Consider the following 25,729-nt stretch of genomic DNA (forward strand, 5'->3'; position numbering starts at 1 on the left):
TCTCATTGACGGTTTCCCTTGTTTTTGCTAACCCTCCACTTTTCCAAACATGATATGCTTTTCTAACGATTAATCTTTCCTGATGATATGTCCAAAGTAAGTGAGTCAGAGTCTCACCATCCTAGCTTCTAAGGAGCATTCTGATTGTATTTCATCTAAGACTGATTTGTTCATTTTTTTGGTAGTCCGCTGTATATTCGGTATTCTTCACCAAGACGTTAGTTTGAATGCATTAATTCTCCTGTCTTCCTTTTTCATTGTCCAGCTTTTGCATACATATGAGGAGATTGAAAAAGTCATGGCTTGGGTCAGGCACACCTTAGTCTTCAAAGTGACATCTTTGTTTTTTAAACCTTTAAAGAGGTTTTTCACAGCAGATTGTCTCAGTGTACATAAAACAATCTAAAACAGGAACACGTTCATTCATTCATGCACACATGGACACGCTCACACTCACCAAGAAGCTTATAATTCTCTTACATAGGAGCATATATCCACTAACATTCAAGTATGTTCACTCACATGCACACTCTCACATGTTCACTTGCTCACGAATTTACTTACATCCATAGACACAGTCACACTCAAATGTACACACATTCATTTTCACAAATATAACTCACATCAACATTCACTCATATATATATGCATACTCATATTCATATACATAAACTTACACATGTACATACTTACAGCTCAATTGCCCATGAGAACATTTGCACACTCACCCATATACTGACAAATTTACTAATGCATGCAAACATGCTCACGTACATGCCCATGGTCACATATTCAATAGCACATTCACATTCACTCGCACAAATATTTTAACAATCTCATACACATTAACGTGCTCACACGTTCACTTGCTCATACATAAACGTACTCATATATGCTCATATGTACGTTGTCGTTGTTGTTAGGTGCCATTGAGTTGGTTCTGACTCATAATGACCTCATGCACAACAGAACAAAACATTGCCCGGTCCTGCACCATCCTCACAATTGTTGTTGTGCCTGAGCCCATTGTTGCAGCCACTGTGTCAGTCCATCTCATTGAGGGTCTTCCTCTTTTTCACTGACCTTCTACTTTACCAAGCATGACATCCTTCTCTAGGGACTGATCCTTCCTGATAACGTGTCCAAAGTATGTGAGACACAGTCTTGCCATCCTTCCTCTCAAGGAACATTCTGGTTGTACTTCTTCTAAGACAGATTTGTTCATTCTTTTGGCAGTCCATGGTATATTCAGTGTTCTTCACCAACACCACAATCCAAAGGCGTCAATTCTTCAGTCTTCCTTATTCATTGCCCAGCTTTCGCATGCATATGAGGTGATCGAAAATACCATGGCTTGGGTCACACACACCTTAGTTCTCAAGGTGACATCTTTGCTTTTTAAAACTTTAAAGAGATCTCTTGCAACCAATTTGCTGAATGCAATGCATGTTTTGATTTCTTGACTGTTGCTTCCGTGGGTGTTGATTATGGATCCAAGTAAAATGAAATCCTTGACAACTTCAGTCTTTTCTCCATTTATCGTGATGTTACTTATTGGTCCAATTGTGAGGATTTTTGTTTTCTTGATGTTGAAGCATAATCCATACTGAAAGCTATGGTCTTTTTTTTCCTCCTTTTTTTTTTTAAATTGAACTTTAGATGAAGGTTTACAGAACAAACTAGTTTCTCATCAAACAGTTAGTACACACATTGTTGTATTACATTGGTGAATAACCCCATGACATGTCAACGCTCTCCCTTCTCAACCCTGGGTTCCCTATTACCAGCTTTCCTGTTCCCTCCTACTTTCCAGTCCCCATCCCAGGGCTGGTGTGCCCCTATAGTCTTGTTTTGTTCCATGGGCCTGTTCAGTCTTTGGCTGAAGGGCGAACCTTAGGAGTGGCCTCATTACTGAGCTGAAAGAGTGTTCGGGGTCCATACTCTCAGGGTTTCTCCAGTCTCTGTCAGGCCAGCAAGTCTGGTCTTTCTTTTTGAGTTAGAATTTCGTATTACATTTTTCTCCAGCTCTGTCCGGGACCCTCTGTTGTGATCCCTGTCAGAGCAGTCAGTGGTGGTAGCGGGGCACCATCTAGTTGTGCTGGACTCAGTCTGGTGGAGGCCGTGGTAGATGTGGTCCATTAGTCCTTTGGACTAATCTTTCCCTTCTGTCTTTAGTTTTCTTCACTCTTCCTTGCTCCTGAAGGGGTGAGACCAGTGGAGTGTCCTAGATGGCCACTCACAGGCTTTTAAGATCCCAGACGCTACTCACCAAAGTAGAATGTAGAACATTTTCTTTATAAACTATGTTACACTGATTGAGCTAGCTGTTCCTTGAGACTATGGTCCCTACAGCCCTCAGCCCAGCAATTCAGTCCCTCAGGGAATTTGGGTGTGTCTGTGGAGCTACCATGGCCCTGCCTTGTACAGGTTATGCTGGCTTCCCCAGTACTGTGTACTCTCTTACCCTTCACTGAAGTTACCGCTTATCTATTGTCTGTTAAGTGTTTTTCCATCCCCACCCCTCCCCTCCCTCATAACCATCAAAGATTGTTTCTTTTTGTATGTAAACCTTTTCATGAGTTTTTACAGTAGTGGCCTCATACAATATTTGTACTTTTGTGATTGACTTATTTCACTCAGCGTAATATCCTCCAGATACATCCGTGTTATGTGATACTTCACAGATTCATTGTTGTTTATCATTGCATAATACTCCACTGTGTGTATATGCCACAGTTTATCCATTCATCTGTTGATGGGCATCTAGGTTATTTCCATCTTTTTGCTACTGTGAACAATGCTGCAGTAAACATGGGTGTGCATGTGTCTATTCATGTGATGACTCTTATTTCTCTAGGATATATTCCTAGGAGTGGGACTTCTGGATCATACGGTATTTCTGTTTCTAGTGAAAGCTGTGGTCCTTGATCTTCATCAGTAAGTGCTTCAAGTCCTCTTCACTTTCAGCAAGCAAGGTTGTGTCCTCTGCATAACACAGGTTATTGACAAGTCTTCTTCCAATCCTGATGCTCTATTCTTTTCATATAGTCCCGTTTTTCTAATTATTTGCTCAGCATACAGATTGAATAGGAATCGTTAAAGGATAGAACCCTGACGCACACCTTTCCTGACTTTAACCCACGAAGTATTCCCTTGTTCTGTTCAAATGACTGCCTCTTAATCCATGTACAGATTCCTCATGAGCACAATTAAGTGTTCTGGAATTCCCATTCTCCACAATTTTATCCATAATTTGTTATGATCCACACAGTTGAATGCCTTTGCATAATCAATAAAACACAGGTAAACATCCTTCCGGTAGTCTCTGGTTTCAGTCAGGATCCATCTGACATCAGCAAGGATATCCCTGGTTCCACGTCCTCTTCTGAAACCGGCCTGAATTTCTGGCAGTTCCCTGTCAATATACTGCTGCGGCCATTTTTGAATGATCTTCAGCAAAATTTTGCTTGCGGGTGATATTAATGATATTGTTCTATAATTTCCACATTCTGTTGGATCACCTTTCTTGGGAATAAGCGTAAATATGGATCTCTTCCAATCAGTTGGCCAGGAAGCTGTCTTCCATATTTCTTGGCATAGGCAAGTGAGCACCTCCAGCACTGCATCTGTTTGTTGAAACATCTCAATTGATATTCCATCAATTCCTAGATCCTTGTTTTTCACCAATGCCTTCAGAGCAGCTTGGACTTCTTCCTTCAGTACCATCGGTTCCTAATCATATGCCACCTCTTGAAATGGTTGAACATCAACTAATTCTTTTTGGTATAATGACTCTGTGTATTCCTTCCATCTTCTTTTGATTCTTTCTGCATCGTTTAGTATTTTCCCTGTAGAATCCTTCAGTATTGCAGCTGGAGGCTTACATGTTTTCTTCGGTTCTTTCAGCTTGCAAAATGTTGAGCATATTCTTCCCTTTTGGTTTTCTATCTCCAGGTCTTTGCACATGTCATTATACTTTACTTTGTCTTCTGGAGTCACTCTTTGAAATCTTCTGTTCAGATCTTTACTTCATCATTTTGGCCTTTTTCTTTAGCTACTGGATGTTCAAGAGCAAGTTTCAGAGTCTCTTCTGACATCCATTTTGTTCTTTTCTTTCTTTCCTGTCTTTTTAATGACTTCTTACTTTCTTCATGTATGATATCCTTCAACAACGCTTCTGGTCTCTGGTCATTAGTGTTTAGCGGGTCAAATCCATTCTTACGATGGTCTCTAAATTCAGGTGGGATATACTCATGGTTGTACTTTGGCTCTCGTGGACTTGTTCTAATTTTCTTCAGTTTCAACTTGAACTTGCATGTGAGTGATGGTCTGATCTGCAGTCAGCCCCTGGTCTTGTTCACGCCAAGCGTGTTCTTCCCTTGTTCTGACTGATGGTATTGAGCTTTTCCATCATCTCTTTGTATATGCTCACATACGTTCATATATTCTCTCAAACATGAACACACATATTCACTCACACATGGACATACTCAGAAATTAACATGCTGTCAATTACATGCTAACATGTACTCATCACAAGCATGCTGACATACATCACACATTCAATCACATGAAGGTATTAACAAACACACACACACACACACACGGTCATATATTCATTCACTCATGGCTGTCCTCACAAATTCATTTACGCACATGGATACTTTCACACAACCTCGAACATAAGTTTTCATAGTCACTCAGATTCATGCATTAACATGCTCTCAGACAAAACCATGCTCACACATTCACATACAAACACACCTTGAGTCAAACTCACACATTACCATGCTAAAATATACGAACGTGCTCACACACCAACATGCTCCCTCACTCACTCACATACAAGGCCATACTCATTAATAGGTTCACACAACATGCTTTAACTTATTCACCATCACCAATTCACTCAGGCTTATATATAGTCAAATGCAGTCACACTCAGATTCACTTACATTCACAGGTTTGCACACAAATGAGTATGATCATTTGTTAACATGCAAAAACATTTGCATATTCACTCACATGGACATAGTCACTAACCCACTCTCACACATGAATATATTCAAGTTTTAATGTGCTCATACATATACACTCAAACATTCACTCACATGTTATACGTTCATTCACACCCAAGAACACACACTAAATTTACATGGACACACTCAAACTCACCTACACATGCTCATTCATTCACTCACATGTGCATTCACACACTGGAGCATTTTCACACATTTTTTCACATTTGAACAAGCTCACATGCACACTCATGCTCGCATATTCACTCACTCACACAGACTCACCAGTCTACTCACTCATATACACACAATCACACACACATCACACATTCTTCACACACACAAATATACCCATAACATCACACGCTAAACAATCCCCCTACACTCACTCCCATACTCGGGTATGTTCAAGTATCACTTACACATTCACTCATACTCCCCAATACGCACACGTTCATTCATACACAGACATGCTCATGAATTCACTTCATTCACTGACATGCTCACACATGTTATACATGCTCACAGTTTAGCAGCATGTGAACATTAACATACATCCACAAACATTCCCACGATTCACTCAAACACGTACATGCTCACAAACTTGAAAAGATTCACTCACACATTTTCATATATTCATTCACTCAAATACACAAATTTATTCACACCCTCAGTCACACACAAATTAAAACCCACACCCTTACACATACTCATGAACATACACACAGATTTACTCACACATAACCGACTCACGTTAACAAGCTTTAACACATAAGCACATACATCCACTCACTGAAACAAAACTCACAATTTTACACACATCGATACACATACACTCACACAGACACAGTCATACTTCACACAAAAAGACTCATCTATATGCTTAGGTGGAAACCATGGTGGCGTAGTGGTTAAGTGCTGTGGCTACTACCCAAAAGGTCAGCAGTTCAAATCCACCAGGCACTCCCTGGAAACCCTATGGGGCAGTTCTACTCTGTCCTATAGGGTTGCTATGGGTTGGCATCAACTCGATGGCAACGGGTTTGGTTTTTTATACACTTAGGCACATCATCATACAGATCCTGTCACACAAATATGCTGACATACACAACATATTCACAATCACTCATCCACATGAATAAGCTCACATTTTACTCAGTTACATGGATAACCTCACAAAGACATTCATGCAGACATGTGTACATATATTCCCGTGCTCACTCACGTATTCATTGACTCACATGAACTTGCTCACACTTTTACTCGCTCACATGAACATGGTCAACAATATTCACCCATATAGATACGTTCACATATTCTTTTAACCACATGCTCACACATTCACTCATGTACACAAGCACATACTTACGTTAACCTTCTCACTTATATGACCAAGTTAACACATTTACTCACTCACAACATGGTCACACATTTACTCAAATGAACGTGTTCACAAATTTATTGACACTTTTTGACACACGCACTTGCTCACACACACTTATGTGATTATTTAAGCCAGCACATTAACATGCTCAAAAATTGGAGCGTGCTTACACATTCACTCACACTCCTGTAAATGTGCACATTTGCATGCTTACAGTTCAATAACTCACAAACACATTTGCATATTCATTCATACATGTACGTTCACACATTCAGCCACACACAAAAAATTGTTCTGGACAGCTCAAACATTTAAATACACTCGTGTATACTGACGTGCATGTGTGGCACATTTACACCCATTCTCATTAACATGCTTAGAAGCAAACATGCTTATGCATTCACTAACATGCTAAGACATACTGAAACATTATGTTTACACACTCACACATTTACACATACATTCGCACACACAAGCATGCTCATGAATTCACTCACACACATAGAATTGGTCATGTATAATCATGTGTACGTGTTTGCATATTCAGTTATACGTGCACATTAATATACTTGCATACAACACCGTGCTCTCTATTTACAGGAACACACATACATGCTCACAAACAAAAAAATGCTCATGCATAAACTTACAAGGACATGCTCTTTTATATTCAAACCTTCACACGTTGACTGGCTCACATATATGTGCTCACACATGAACGTGCACACATACTTACTCATCCAGATAGACAGGCTTGCATACACTCACACCCACACGCTCACACGTTCACAAATGAGTATGCTCATACATTCACTCATACCTACAGATGTATTTACATTAGCATACTCACAAACATGCTCAAAATTCACTCACATATATATGTATTCATGCTGACTTGCTCACATATGTGAAAATATTCCTACGTGTACGCATTCACAAAAATGCCCAGGCATTTACTCACACAGTAGAATACCTCATATACATGTGCGTATTCAATTTCATTCATACATTCGCTGATTCACAGGAAGATGCTCAAAATTCGCTCACACAAAGACACACTCACATACGCTCACAAGCACACACCACACATTCCCTCACACAAATTCACCAACACTCTCAAACAGGAACATACACATGCACTCACATGCAAACATGCTCACACCCAAAGCTGCTGAAGCATTCACACACTTGAACTTGTTCGCAAACTTACACACATTCACGTACAGTCACACTCACACATTCATTCACACACAGAAACACCCACAAACATTACTCCCATGAACTTGCTCACAAATTTACTAACACCCATATACACAATCACATATAATCACATGAATACACGCACACATTCACTCACACATACCAGTATCTTTAAGTCAATATGCTCACACAGGAAAATGCCCACACATTTATTCACACATCCAAATATGCTTACATACACAAAGTCACTCACACATTAGCTCACACACACTGACACACAGACTTGCACACATAAACATATTCAACTTTTACATGACCAGACACACTACAAATCTCACACCAAAATATATATTAGTTTCCTAGGTTTTAGCCATAAGAAAGTACCATGAACCAGGCTGCAGATAAGAACAGAAATTTATTCTCTCACACTTCTGGAGTCTAGAAGTCCAAAATCAATGTATTATCACAGTTGGCTCCTTCAGGAGGGTTCTTGGGGGACAGTCAGTTCTATGCCTCTTTTCTAACTTCCAGTGGTCCCAGGTTTTCCTTGGCTTGTGGCAGCATAACTCCAAACCTTGCCTCTGTCTTCAGATGGCTATCCTCCCTTCGTGTGTATGTTTCTCTCTCTGTGTCTCTTACTTTCTTATAAGAGCACCAGTCATATTGGATTGGGGTCACCCCTACTCCATTATTACCTCAACTTCATTTAACTGATTACATCTGCAAAGGTGGTATTTCCAAATAAGGTTGCATTCACAGGTAACAGGGGTTAGAACTTCAACATGTCTTTCTGGGGGAACACAGTTTAACCCCTAACAGTCTGTCCTCTTCCTTCTCAATATCCGTGTCTGTCTAATGTGAAACACACATTTACCCCATCCAAACATCCCCATAAGTCTTAATCTTTCCATTGTCAACTCTAGGTCCAAAATTTCATCTAAATATAATCAACTCAAAAAGTCCCACATCTCAACTTCTAACTCATCTAAATCAGGTATGATTGAGACTCTGGCCTATGGTCCATCCTGGTGGAAAATTCCTCTTTGTGGACCTGTGAAACTTAGAAAACAATTTGTCTGCTTCCAGAATAAAACGATGGGAAAGGCATAGGATATACACAACATGCTCACACATTTGACCTCAGTTTGGTTGCACACACTCACACATTCACTAGTACACACCAACATGCTCACAAGTTCTCACACACACACACTAACATAAGTGTACACACGTTCTCACATTCAGACACACTCAACAATTATCATATGTACATGGACAAACTAACCATTCACGCACACATATATGCTTATATACATGAACATTCTCACTCGTGCACAAGAATATTCTCAAATACATGAACATGCTCACATTCACCAATTCATATTAACATTCACTCATTCACACAACAGACTAAATTATTACTCACAAACAGGCACACTCACATATTCACACATACCATGTTCACAGTCACACACTCAAATACTGTCACATTAACATGCTCATACACAAACATGCCCACACATTTACTCCTGTACACAAACATGCTCACACACTTGCTCACGTGAATGCTAAAAAACTTACACCGATTGTGATGGCACATGGACATGCTCTCGTTCATCAAGAAGGCCATGTCTCCATTCACACGAGCATGGTCATATATTAATTGACTCACACCTATGAACTTACACATTTACACACTCATGGTTCAATTACATTTACTTGTACACACATGCACTTATAATTCAATGGTACTATCATATTGACATTAACAGATAACATACATAGATATACACTGACATGCACACAGTGACACATTAGTACATACATACAATACACTCACAAACATGAGCGTATTCACACATTCAGACCCACAAACATACTGGAAGCATAGCGTGCTCACTCACACACACTAACTCATTCACTAATACAAACTCAGTCTACTTACAAATTTACTCACACACATAGATAAAAGCACATATAGTTATATATACGTGTTCACATATTCAGTCACACTTGAACATTAACATACTCACCAAAACATACTCATTACTCATTCACACACATACATGCTCACTCTATGAAACATGCTCACACAATTACTGACTCATATTAATATACTCGCATTCACTAACAAAAGCATGCTAAAAATGACTCACATAGACTCATTCCTGTACTCGCATACATGCTCACTTACTCAAATGAACACGCTCACGTATTTATTCACACTCACTGTGATGGTTCATATTATGTGTCTGCTTGGCTAGTCTATGATGCTCAGTTCTTTGATCAAACACTAGTCTAGATGTTGCTGTGAAGCTATTTTGTAGATGAAATTAATGTTTATAATCAGTTGACTCTAAGTAAAGGAGTTTAGATAATGTGGGTGGGCCTCATTCAATCAGTTGAAGGCTTTAAGAGCCAAAACTGAGGTTTTCTGGAGAGAAGAAATTCTGTCTCAAGGCTGTAACATAGGTATCCTGCCGGAGTTTCTAGCCTTCTTCCTGAACTTTGGGCTTTGGACTCAAACTGCCACAGTTTCCAGGTTGCTGTCTTACCTGTGGATATTGGACTTGCCAGTCCCTAAATAACGTGAGCTACTTCCTTAAAAGGAATCTCTTTCTCTGTTTCTCTCTGTGCGGATACACATACATGCGTATGTATACAGTTGTTGTTAGTTGCTGTTGAATCAGTTCCAACTCATGGCGACCCCATGTGTGCAGAGTAGTACTGCTGCATAGAGTTTTCAAGGCTGTGACCTTTTTTGGAAGGAAGTCATCAGACCTGTCTTCTGAGGTACCTCTGGGTGAGTTTGAACCATCAGCCTCACGTTTAGTAGTCCAGCGCTGCCATCGAGTCAGTTCCTCCATATGGTGACCCCATGTGTTGTAGGATAGAACTGCTCCATAGGTTTTTGAAGGCTGTGACCTTTCAAAAGCAGATCTCCAAGCCTTTCTTCCGAGGTGCCTCTGGTCATGTACTCGTTCACTCGCATGTAAATGTGTGCACACCCAACACCTGCTCAGGCATTCACTTATACACTTGAACATGCTCACAAGTTTACTAAAGCATAGATAAACTCACATTCAGTTACAGTCACTCTCCCATGTATTCACACTCACACGTTAACATATGAACACATGTTTACTCACAACCACAACATCCAAAAACATTCACTCCCTTGAACTTGATCAAAATTTACTAACATGCCCCCTGAGACTGTGGTCTCCAGACACTCTGCTAATTCAGAGCTGAAGCTACTCCCAAAGTCCACCTTTCAGCCAGAGATTAGACAGGCCTATAAAGGAAACAATAAATAGCACACCTGAGGCACGTTATTCTTAGTTCAACCTAGTATATGAGACCAAATGGGCAACACCTACCCAAAAGCAAAGACAAGGCAGGAAGGGGCAGGAAACCTGGATGAATGGACATGGGGAGCACAGGGTAGAAAGGGAAAGGGGGACAGTGCTGACGCATTGCAGGGATTGCAACCAATGTCACAAAACAGTTTGTGTATAAATTTTTTGATGAGAAACTATTTTGCACTGTAAACTGTCACCTAAGACACAGTAAAATTTTAAAAATTACTAACACCCATAGGCATAGTTATATAATCACATGCATAAGCTCACTGTAATATAACATCTCACAAGTGCGTCTTAACCCAGTTTGAAGTAATGGCCAAAAAGATCTCAATTATCCTTTACATGTAGTTTGCCAAGCCAGTGCCCCAACAACTTTCTTACTGTCACCACTCGTCTGTCAGTTTGTCGTACTGTGGTGGCTTGTGTGTGTGTTGCTGTGATGCTGGAAGCTATGACACCGGTATTTCAAATACCAGCAGAGTTACCCATGGTGGACAGGTTTCAGCAGAGCTTCCAGACTAAGACAGACAAGGAAGAAAGACCTGGCGAGCTACTTCTAAAAAAAATTGGCCAGTGAAAACCTTATAAATAGCAGTCTCTAACAGTCCTGGGTTATAACACACAGAAACCTCCAGATACCTAACACCAAAGAACAGCTCCTTCTCCTTTGGGCCCATGGAATTATTAAAAATGCCCAACCCCAGGATGCCCACGAAATCTAGCTAACCTCACCTTGCTTGCCATACATAAGCCCGTCTCCTACCTTGCTGTTACCCTGTCACCAGGTGCAACCCCTGTGTAGCCCTGCCTAATAGCTTTCTTGTATTTGGAGCTTTATGTAGTAAGTCTGCCTTTCATCCATCTGAGTGTCTTTGTGTTGTGTCTCACCATCCAAAGAACCTATAGTAGTACCTAATATCATACGATTGTAAATACTCATATATTCACTTACACATGCAAATATATTCGTTTTAACGTAATCACACACGAAAATATTCATGCCTTTACTCAGACATGCCAATATGCCAACATACACAAAAATAACTCACTCACACACGTTAATATCTCATTTTAACATGCTCACACACTCCAAATCTCACACCAAAATCTAGACTAGTTTCCTAGGACTCCTGTAACAAAGTACCACAAACTGGATGACTTATAATGACAGAAGTTTTTCTCTCACAATTCTGGAGGCTAGAATCCTGATCTAAGGTGTCTGCGTGGTTGGTTTCCTTAGGAGGGCTCTGAGGGAGAGTCTGTTTCACGCCTCTCTCCTAGCTTCTGGTCGTTCCACGCATTCACTGGCTTGTGACAGTATAATCCCAGTCTCTGCCTCTGTCTTCACATGACAGTCTTCCCTATGTGTGTCTCTTTCTGTGTCCATTCACCTTATAAGGCACCTGTCATATTGGATTAGGACCACCCCAACTCCAGTATGAACTCCTGTTAACTAATTATATCTGCGATGATGCTGTTTTCCAATAAACTCACATTCTCAGGTACCAGGGTTTAGGTCTTCAATATATTGGTTGGACAGACACAGTCTGTCTCTAGCCCCCTAAAATTTATGTCCTTCCCACGTGCAAAATACATTCACCCCATCTCAACATCCCCAAGTGTCTTAACCTGTTCAAGCATCAACTCTAAGTCCAAAATCTCTCATATAATCAATTCAAAACCTTACAAATCTCATATTCTAAAAAAAGTATGGGTGAGACTCTGGATATGATCCATCCTAAGGGAAAATTGCTGTCCATCTGTGGACCTGTGACACCTAGAGAACAAGTTATCTTCTTGCAAAATACAATTAAGGGAAAGATATAGCATAGATATAACATGCTCATACACTCTACCTAAGCATGGTTTCACACTCACATGTTCACGTATTCATTCATGTACACCAACATGCACATAAGTTCAGTCACACACATAGACTCACTTATTTACAATCACACACTTACATCTATTCATGTTTCACATTAACATACATTAACACACTCACACATTAACTCACGCACATGAGAACATGCATATACTCATTTAGTCCCATGAATAATCATTCAGTCCCATGAATATGGTCACACACATGCACACCCTCAAGTCACTCACATGTACCTGCTCACAAATATATCAACACCCATAGACACATATATAATCTCATTCATAAGCATATTCACTTACACACACACATACACCAATATATTTACATTAACATGGTCATACACATGGAAATGTTCAAAACTTCATGCCCACACATAGGCTCACATGCACAAATTCATTCACAAATTTACACACACTAACACAGACATTCACTCATACAGTGATCATACTAAACCTTAATATGGTCACACATTCATATACTTACATATGATCTCACACACAAACGTGATCACACATTCTTTCACTCACATAGACACCCTCACATATTCACACCCCACATGAATATATACAGATATTAACATGCTCACACACTCACTCTCACACATTCACTCGCACACAAACATGTTACCACATTCATTCACTCCCAAGAACATGCCTTAAATTTGAACAAATAGGGACACATACAGTCACCCACACATACTCACACGTTTACACACCTAAACACCTTAACATTCTCCAAACCAGGAAAATGATCACAATTCACTCACACATGGACATGCTCACACTTACCCAGAAATTAACATACTCATACACACAGGAGCACACTCTCATTCACTCAGATACTCAAACATACACGCACGTATGTGCTCACACATTCACTTACGAATGTGCTAACTATTTTACTCGCTCCCACATACGCTAATGTATGGTCAGAAACACCAGTCACACACTCTTCACACACACGGATATACTCACATTAGCAATCACACATATGATACTGCTGAAACATTCACGCACACACCTAAAATATGCTAAAATACATGAAGTCACTCACACATTCACTCATACACAAGACACACATTCAGTCGTACACAACATGCTCATGAATTCACTCACATTCATAAACACACTCACATATATTCATATAAATAGCTGTCGAGTGGATTCTAACTCATAGTGACTCTTTGAGTCATACCCAGAGTGGAACTGCACCATAGGGTTTCCAAGGAGTGGCTGGTGGATTTGAACTGCTGACCTTTTGGTTAGCAGCCAGGCTTTTAACCACTGCACCACTGGGCTCCTATATTCACATATACCAAAAAAAAACCTGTTGCCATGGAGTCCATTCCAACTCAGTGACTCTATGGGACAGAGTAGAACTGCCCCATAGGGTTTCCAAGGATCAGCTGGTAGATTTGAACTGCTGACCTTTTTGGTTAGCAGCTAAGCTCTTAACTACAGCACCATTAGACTACTGTATTCACATATACGTGTTCAAAATTCAGTAGTATATGTACATTAATACATATCTACCAACATGCTTGCTGTTCCCTCACACACGCATGTTCACAAACATGAAAATGTTCACACAGTCCCTCACGTAAAGAACATGGTCAAATAAATGAACTCTCACATTCACTGGCTCATACTACATGCTCACACATTTACTCACAGGAGTATGCACACAAATTTACTCACACACATTTACTCAGAACAAACTCACAGATTCACCCACGCACAACGAACTCACAAAGCTCTCAAACACGACAGCCACATCATTTACTCAAACAAAACATCACAGATTCACACACAGTCATACTTATGTATCTGTTTCAAGACTCAGTTATTTTCTGCTTTGAATTTCTTGTTGATACCACATGTATTCATTAATAGGAGCATGCTGAATCATAGAGTGTTGTTGAATTTTTGGTAGGTACTCTGGATTTTTTTTCTTGCCCCCTCCCACAAGCCTACCCTTAGAGTCCAGAGGGACAGACTTTGTGATGCTAATTCGACACTCCCAGAGCCCCTCTCCTCTGAATCTACTGGAATATATGTGTCCCAAATTTGCCCTCAGTCACAACAAATTTTTTTTCAAAATTTCTGTTTTTCCTACCAAAAATGTACACACTCATACAACACCCTGTAGAAACAGTAATTTGTGGCACACACCTGTTTTTTTTTTTCAGTTTCAAACGGTCCTAAAGGCCCCTGTCTTGCAACAGCATGCACTGTCAGTGGGAAATCAGCTTCCCTATGAACTTGAGAGGCAGAAAATATTGGTGGGCAACTGTATATCTCATCAGTCACGAAAAAGGATATACTCACCCCAAAATGCTCACAACACAAAATGACACACTTGGGCATATTATCATGCTAACACAGAACACGCACAATAATGCACGGGAACACGCACTTTGTCAATTAGGTGGATACTCCCACAAGTTCACTCACACACACAATATGCTTACCTCAACACACTCACAGATTAATGGACTCATACATTTACTCACACGGACAGCGCACATACATGCCCACAGGTTACGGGCAGTCCGCAGGTCACAAACAAGACCTATCTCTGTGTTTTTAAGAATTTGTAGGTAAGTTAGAACAGGTGCATATGGTTCTTACTTAGCATTGCTTTAGTGCAAGAAAAGGCCGGGAAGATTTTTCACTGATTTAAGAGCTGCACATGAACCAAGCGAAGGTGATTGTGATGGAGAATTTGTTGCAAGTGAGGACAAATTTATGTAACATTAAAGGATAAATTTTAAGTCAGACATTCATAACCCAGGGACTGCCTGTATTCATGACTCAGATGAACACACACATTCACACAACCAGTCAAATATTTACTTACACTCGTAGACATACTCACCTAGTTTTACAACCACAAGCTTCCACATTTACTCACACACAAATCTACTCACGTTAACTTGCTCACTTACATGAATCAATTCACATATTTACTCACACAAACATGCTCATACATTCACTCACTAACATGCTCATGCTCACACACTCACTCACATACACATTCACACAGTCTCTGAAATAAAGACACATTAACATGTTCACATATTGGGGAACATGCTTATATACTCACTCTCATGATATCCTCTCATTCATCAGAAAGCTCACATCTTCACTTACATCAGCATGCTCACATTCATTCGTACACACACCTATAAATTTACACATTTACACACTGACAATTCAGTCACTCAAACTTTCACTTGCACACATGCACTCACAATTCAGTGGCACAATCATATGTATAAGTGTTCATATACATAGATTTGCTCTATACACTGACATACACATACTAACATTAATACACTTACAAGCATGAACATGCTCACATTCACTCATCCTCAGACATACTGAGACCTGAATATTCTCAACATACACTCATATGCTGAAAATTCACTCGCATGTACACACTCAAATTGTTTATATACAGACACACTTAGAAATTTACACAGAGTCACACACAATCACACATGTTCACATTTTCAGTCACACTTGCACATTAACATCTTCACCAAACATACTATTCACTCACACACATACACATTCATACGCATGAATCTGTTCACATGGTTACTGACTCATATTAACACTTTCACATATTCACTGAAACATGCTAAAATTACTCACAAAATTAATAGTCATATACACTCACACGTGCGCCCACATTTATTGAAAGAGTCAAATATTGTCATATTAGCATGCTCACACACACAAACAGACTCACACATTTATTCCCGTGAACATTTTCACACAATCACTAAGTCGTTAACACACTCACATCCACTCAAAAAAAGTGCTCAAAAATTACTCACATAGACACTCATACACTAGCACACACATTCACATATTCACTCACACGCTCAAAAATAATTACACTAATGTATTCACGTACGGTCTCACATTTATTCATGCACATGTACACATTCGCTCACATGAACATACTGAAATACTTATTCACACCTGTTATAAATTGAATTATGTCCCCCCCCCCCAATATGTGTTGTAAATCCTAATCTCTATACCTGTGGTTGTAATCTCATCTGGGAATGAGTTTTCTTTGTTATGTTAAAGAGTCCATATCAGTGTAGGGGGTATTTTAAGCCAATCATCTTTGAGATATAAAAGGAGCAGATTAGGACAGAGGAGCAAGCAGAGATGGGAGAGGATAGACGCCATGCCACATGAAGATCACCAGGGAGCCAAGGAATAAGAGCTTTCCCCTAGAGCCAACAAAGAGAGAGCCTTCCCCTAGAGCCAGTGCCCTGAATTCAGACTTCTAGCCTCCTAATCTCTCTGAAAATAAATTTCTGTGTGTTAAAGCCACCCACTCTTGGAATTTCTGTTATAGCAGCACCAGATAACTAAGACAACACCCATTGTGTTGGTTTTTTTAATGTGCCAACTTGGCTAGTTGTCTGATCAAACACTAGTTTAGATGTTGCTGGAAGGTGTTTTGTAGATGTGGTTAACATGTACAATCAGTTCACTGTAAGTAAGGAATTTTATTCTAGATAATGTGGGTGGGCCTCATCAAATCAGTTGAAGGTTTTAAGAGCAAAAACTGAAGTTTCTCAGAGAGAAGAAATTCTGCCTCAAGACTTTAACATAGAAATCCTGCCAGAGTTTCCTGCTTGCCTGTTATCCTTCAGTTTTCAAACCCAAGACTGCCAGAGCTTCCAGCTTGCCTCCTGACCTACAGATTTTGGACTTGTCAGCCTCCAAATCATGTTAGCCAATTCCTTAAAAGGAATCTCTCTCTTTCTCTCTCAAAATAACACTCTTGTCTGTCTGTGTGTGTGTGCGCATGCACGTACATGTATATACACATACACGTATTTTCTGTTCCTCTGAGTCTCTCTCGAGGTATGTATATGGATTCACATACACTCAGACATATATCCACCCATATTCACAGATTCACACATACATAATTCTTCTCCTACAAACACCCTCATACATTCACTCATTTATACGAACATGCTCGCAAATCCACTCACACACATGAATATATTCAGGTGTTAACATGCTTACGCACACACCATCACACATTCACTCACCCACGAACACATTTTCACATTCATTCACTCCTAAGAACACATAATAGATTACACACATAGAGATACTCACATACACTCATCCCCACACACTTATACATTGACTCATACACATGTTAACATGCTGAAAACCCAGAAGATGCTCATGTATTTCCTCACGTGGACATGCTCACACTCACTAAGAAGCTCACACGTTCACTCATGCCCAAATGTACATGCATGCACATGCTTGCACATTCACCCACTCACGGAAACATGCTCACCAGTTTACTCACACCCATGGATACTCACAATCACAAACGCCCATCATGCATCCTTCATTCACAAACATATATCCACATTAATAGTTACACGCATGATAATGCTCAAACTTCATTCACACATATGAATATGGTCAAATACATGAAAGCATTCACATACTCGCTCACACACTAACATCCTCTTGAATTTCCTCACACTCATGGACACACTGGCATATATTCATATGTACATATTTAAAATTCAATAGCATATACACACTGACATACAGTCACAAATATGCTCACTATTCACTCACACAAACACATTCTCACATATGTGAAAATGCTCACATACTCAGTCACAAAGTACATGCTCACATACATACTGTCACATATTCACTGATTTACACTACATTCTCACACATTCACACAAACATGTACATGCATTTACTCACACACTTAATTCCACTCACAAAATGGAACCCACACTCACACATTCACTCACTTGTGAACGCACAAATTCACACGTAAAGCACTCACGTTGATACACTTGCTCAAACTAAACTCATGAATTCATACATATAATCACACTCACATTCACACAAACATGCTCACATGTAAAATGATATATTTACAAACGTAGACACACAATCCTGATTCTCTCAGACACAAATAAGCTCACACACACAAACACTATATCATGAACACGATCTAACTTTTACTCAATTACACAGATACCCTCAGAGGTTCACTCGCACACACAATATATTCACCTCAACACACTCACACCTTAACCGGCTTTCCCATTCACTCACACAGACAAGTGCATATACATGTTCACACTCACACATTCACTTTCTCAAACTCACACACTCACTTTCTCACACTCAAATATTCACTCACTCATACGAACATGGTCAAAAACTTACACCCATAGTGTAACACACACCCATTGTGACAATCTGTTATGGATTGAATTACATCTCCAAAAAAGGTAGGTTGAAGTCTTAACCCCTGTTCCTGCGAATGTGACCTTGTTTGGAAATCGGATTTTTCCTTTGTTACTGGTTAAGTTAAATAAGGTCACACCAGACTAGGGTGGATCCTAATCCTAATTCCTTCTAAGAAGTATCTTTTAAAAGGGGAGAACAGACATGGAAATAGTCACGCGGGAGAAGATGCCACATGAAGATACATCTGCAAGCGTCAAAGGAATGTCAAGGATTTCCAGCAGCCACTAGAAACTAGGAAAGAGGCATGGAACAGCTCCTCTCTCAGAACTCTCAGAAGGAATTGACACAGCCAACCCTCTTTTGGACTTCTTACCTCCAGAACTGTAAGAAAATTAATTTCTGTTCTTTAAAGCCACCCACTTGTGGTATTTTGTTATTACAGCCCCATAGGAAACTAAGACACACTATCATACTCTTACAACCATAGATTCAAACATTCACTCACACACACAAATCTACTCACATTAGTTTTCTTGATTACACAAACACTCACGTATTTACTTTCTCACATAAACATGGTCACACATTCACTCACTCACATGAACTTGCTCACAAATTTATTCACATACATTGGCACACATTTGCTGGTATACTTGCTCGCACAGCTGGTGAATTAAACACACATTAAAATGCTCAAAATGTTGGTACAGTTGGTAGATGCACACACGTTTCACTTGCACAGGGTCATCTCACAAGTAGCTCACGTATTTACTCACACATGAGCTTGCTCACACATTCCCTCACCCACCTACAAACTTACACATTTATATACTTAAAATTTAATCACTTATGAAGACATTCACACACACATGAACTTACAGATTCAGTGACACACAGGGATATATTCACATTAACAGCTCACATACGTAGATGCACTCATACGCTAATATGCACACACTGACACATTCATGCACGCTTACATTAAAACACTCATGAACATGCCCTCAAATATACTGATAACATACTCACACACACTCATATGCTGACCCATTCACGCACACATACACAGACATGCTCCGATATTTACTCACACATAGAGAAAATCAAATAAACCATACATATATGCTCACATATTAACATACTCACAAGAACATGATAAAAATGAGTAACATAAGCGTATATGCTTACAAACAAAAATATTCATGTGTTCACTTATAAGGACATGCTCATACATATTCAAACCATCACACACTGACTGGTTTACATGAATATGCTCAAATATTCAGTCACTGATGTGAATATGCACAGAAATTTACTCACCTGCATAGACAGGCTTATATCCACAATTCTTACAAAGTGAGGATGTTCACAGTTCATTCACATCTGCAGATATGCTTACATTGACATACTCACCTGCAAACATGCTCACCCTTCAATCACACACAAATTTACTTAAATTGGCATGCTCACACACATGAAAATACACATTTACAAACTCAAAATAATGCTCATGCGTTCACTCATACAATACACAAACCCGTTGCCATTGAGTTGATTCTGACTCATAGTGAGCCTATAGGGTTTCCAAGGCTGTAGTCTTTACGGAAGCAGACTGCCACATGCTTTCTCCTGTGGAGCGGCTGGTGGGTTCAAACCACCAGCCTTTCTGTTACCAGCCGAGCACTTTAACCACTGTGCCACTGGGGCTCCTACTCACACAATAGGACATGCTCATATACATACACACTTTCACAGTTTCATGTTCACAAATAGACTCCCAGGTTGACTTTTTCACAGGAAGATGCTCAAAAATTCACTCACACACGTAGATATAATCACACACCACAGTTTCAGTCTCACAAACATCAGCATACCCACAAACGGGAGCATATACATTCACTCATATGCACATATGCTCACACCCAACCCATGCTCAAACTTTCACACACACACTCATAATTTACCCATATGTGTAGACATACTCACATTCTCCTATATAGTCACACTCATGCATTAACATATGTGAACACACCCACACATTAACCAATATACGTGAAAATGTGCATATGCTCATTCAGTCCCATAAATACAATCATACACATGCACACTCTCAAACCACTCACACAAGCTTCACAAATTTACCAACACCCACAGACATACTCACATATAATCATATTCACACACATATTCACTCTGCACACACCAATATATTCACATTAACATGGTCATACACAGGAAAATGCTCACATTTTCACACATGCACAAACACGCTACATGCACAAATTCACTAACACATTCAGTCATGCAGTGATCATACTAAGTCATAACATGGTCACACTCAGATACTAACTTGCACACAAAAATGATCACAGATTTACTCACAAACTCACATACAATCATACATTCAGTCACATTTACAATTAACATGCATATATTTAAAATAAACTCACTATTATACACAATCACAAACTTAGAAATGCTCATGATTCACATTAACACATGAAAGTGCTCACATATATGAAGTTACACACGCCAGCACATTCACATACTGTCACACACATGGAAATACTCTAGCACGGTTGCGTGTACTCACATTTACTCACAAACCAACATGATCACATTCACTGTCACATAGACACATTAACTTATAATCAGGCACACATGCTCACAAATTCAGTCGCACTCACCAATAACATACATACACAAACATACTATTTACTCACACACACATGAACATGTTCACATATTCAGTCATACACAAGAACATTGTCACATACGTGCAAGTGTTTACACATTTACTGGTCATATTATCATACACTAAAAAATTTACTCACATAAACACATACACACACCTATGCAAAATCACATATCCACTCAAACACACTCCTATATACTGACATTAACATGCTTGTTCACACAAAGAGGCTCACACCTTTAGTCGTGTGCACAGACATACTCACATACACTCACACCCACACACTTATATATTCGTTCACAAACATGCTCATGCATTTATTTACACATGCATATATACTCACATGAATAAACTCCCTCACAAAGAGAATCCCACATTCATTCACACCCAGATATACACACATTAACATGCTAACACATATGAATGTACTCACAGTTACATACACTTAACAAAATAATAATTCACTCATACAGTAGAACATGCTCATATACACACAAATGCTTACACTTTAAGTTACACAGACATGCTCACACATTCACTAATTCACAGTAAGATGTTCAGAAATTCACTCATACAGACTCTCATATAAGCTCACAAGTACACATTCACACATACACAGCACGATCCCAAACAAGAACGTACTCACATATACTCTAATACAAACATGCTCACAACTCACCAATATGCCCATATATTCACTCATACATTTGAACATGGTCACACATTTACTGACACACATGAGCATGTTCACACACACGAACATGTTTATAAATTACACAGATATACATAGGGACATCTTCACAAACATGACGGTGCTCACAATTTTGCTCACATTTCCACACTCACACAAAGTAATGCTCATGCATTCATTCACACAAATCATTCTCATACACACACATGCTGAAATGTTAACTCACACAAGTGTGCTCACACAATTAGTCATTCATAGGAAAATGCTCAGATTCACTCACACACATAGGCACCCTCATATGCTCACAAGCACACATTAACACATTCACTCACACACATTAACAAACTCATGACAGGAACATACTCAGCTATTCCTACACAAATATACCCACCAATATGCTCAAACATGTACTTGCACTCTTGAACATGCTTAACATATACTCACACCAGGAACATGCTCGCCAGTTTACTTACAACTATGACACACAGCCAAATGCACACCTCACACATTTGTCAAATGCACAAATATACTCTCATTGGCAATCACACAAAAAGACAATGCACATATATTCACTCACACACCCAAATATGTCTATACACACTAATTCACTCACACATTTATTCACACACGTGAGTGAACATATTCAGCCTTGATATTCTTATACACACACATTCACTCATACAAACATGCTTATGAATTCATTTATACTCATAGATATACATATGTTAATATGCTCATGCTTAATTTCGGTAGCACGCGAACATTAGCATACTCATGTTCACAAGCTGCTCACTGTTCACTAACAGACGTGCATGCTTACAGACATAAAAATGCTCACACAGTTACTCGCACATAGAACATGCTAACATAATGCACATTTATCAGTCGCCGTCGAGTCATTTCCAACTCATGGCAACCATATGTGTGTCAGAGTAGAACTATGCTCCATAGGGTTTTCAGTGGCTGGTTTTGCAAAAGAAGATCACCAGGCCTTTCTTCTGAGTGAACTCAAACCACCAACCTTTCAGTTAGCAGCCAGGCGCGTAACTGCTTGTGCCACATAGGGATGCCTACGTGTACATAAACCAAAACATCAAACCTGTTGGTCATATGTTATTTGAATCATGAGAAAATGCTCACACATTAGCTAACTCATAGGAACATGCTCACAAATTTCTTACATACACGTAGACACATTAACATTCACTCACACACGTACTTACATTAACATGTTTGCTCACACAAAAAGGCTCTCACACATTTACTCACGCAGAGACATGCTCACACATGGACTCACATGAATATGTTAAGAAATTTATTCACACATGTAAACATGCTTATGTACAATCACATGTCCATATACATATCCACTCACACACATGAACACACATTCATTCACACATGTCAGTATACTCATTTACAAGCTGTCACGAACAAGTTCACACATACAGAAGCATCCTCATTAACATACACACACATATGAACATACATACACATTTACATGCCCACATAAAATAGTGCTCCTGAATTCATTGCCATAGAAGATAATTTTAGTATACACACAGTAACATTTAACTCACACAAATATGCTCACAAATTTATTCATTTACAGGAAAATGCTCACATAGTCATCAAACAGATATTCTCACATATGCTCACAAGCACACAGTAACACATTCAATCACACATTAACACACAAACAGGAACATGTGCATAATGTACTCCTACACAGATATGCTCACACCCCCCCAACATGCTCAAACATTGATTTATACACTTGAACATGCTCACACATTTACACACAGGAACATCTTCACAGACATGAATATGTTTACCAATGTATTTACACAGATACGCACTCACACTTGCACAAACACTGACATATTTTATCAAAATCACAATTTCCATGCTTAGATACATAATCATGCTCACATTCTTTCACAGATAATGATCACATATATAATACACTTTCACTCACACAAATAAACATGCTCAAATGTTCACTCAATTACAGATATCCTTACAGATTCACTCACAGACATGAATATACACATCACACTCACATGAGTGGGTTCATACATTAACTCTGACAAATATTCTCACACATTAAAAAGTTCACATATACACATTGACATAAAACCAAGAATAGACTCATTCACACTTACGCTTAGACATTCATTCACAACACAAACATGCTCAAATACTGACTCAATATGAACATGCTCATAAAATTATTCATACATAGAAGCCTACAAGCTCACGCATTATCTCAGAATCACATATTAACATGCTCAACACATAATCATTTTGATACATTCATTCACAGACAGTAATGCACATTAAACTGATAGCGCACACACACATGCTCACACAGTCACTCAAACATGCTCACAAATTTGCTCACCCACATTGGCACACTTACCATCATACACATACTCTTATATTCAGTCACACTCACCCATTAACATACATTCATGAACTTAACTATACACTCACACTCATGCATTCTTACACATAAGAACATTCTTACTTATTCTCATACCCAATATTCTCACATACATGCCCATGATTAGACATCCACTGATTCATATTAACACAGAAACTAACTCATTCAACCATGCAAAAAATTACTCACACATAGATACACTCATACACTCACACCTACATGCTCATGCATTTCACACACACAAAATACTCACATTAACATGCTCAATCAGTCTCACATTTACTCACACATACAAAATGATCACATCACACATTCGCCTACTCACATTAACATGCTAAAAAATGTAGTCATACACAGAAATGCTCACATACACTTACACCCGCATGCTCATGTATTCACTCACACTTGCAAATGTATTCATTAACAAGCTTTCTCACACAAACATGGTCACGCATTCGTCCACACCAAAATACACTCACAATAATATACTCACACATAGGAACATACACTTTGGTAGGGTCAGGCTCACAAAATAATGCTCATGCATGTACTCACACAGAAAAACATACTCATACATGCACTCACCCTTTTACTCACACAAATATGCTCATACATTGACTCATTCCCAGGAAGGTGCTCATAAATTCACTCACACACATAGACACACTCAAATGTGGACACAATAACATGGACATATACACAGTAATACAACAGGAAAATATACATGCACTCTAACACATATTTCATTCACGAAGATACACATTGAT

At 39.2% G+C, this 25,729-nt stretch overlaps 1 long non-coding RNA gene across 2 annotated transcripts in view; it reads left to right on the forward strand.

The window, feature by feature from the left end:
- LOC126069608 (uncharacterized) overlaps positions 1–25,729 on the forward strand; it is an 80,381-nt gene that overhangs the window by 19,116 nt on the left and 35,536 nt on the right. For both annotated transcript variants that reach the window (XR_007515981.1, XR_007515980.1), the window contains exon 3: positions 19,320–19,513. This is a non-coding gene — a long non-coding RNA (uncharacterized LOC126069608). The remainder of the gene's footprint in view (positions 1–19,319; positions 19,514–25,729) is intronic.

This window comes from Elephas maximus, chromosome X (assembly GCF_024166365.1).
Source record: "Elephas maximus indicus isolate mEleMax1 chromosome X, mEleMax1 primary haplotype, whole genome shotgun sequence".
NCBI lineage: Eukaryota > Metazoa > Chordata > Mammalia > Proboscidea > Elephantidae > Elephas > Elephas maximus.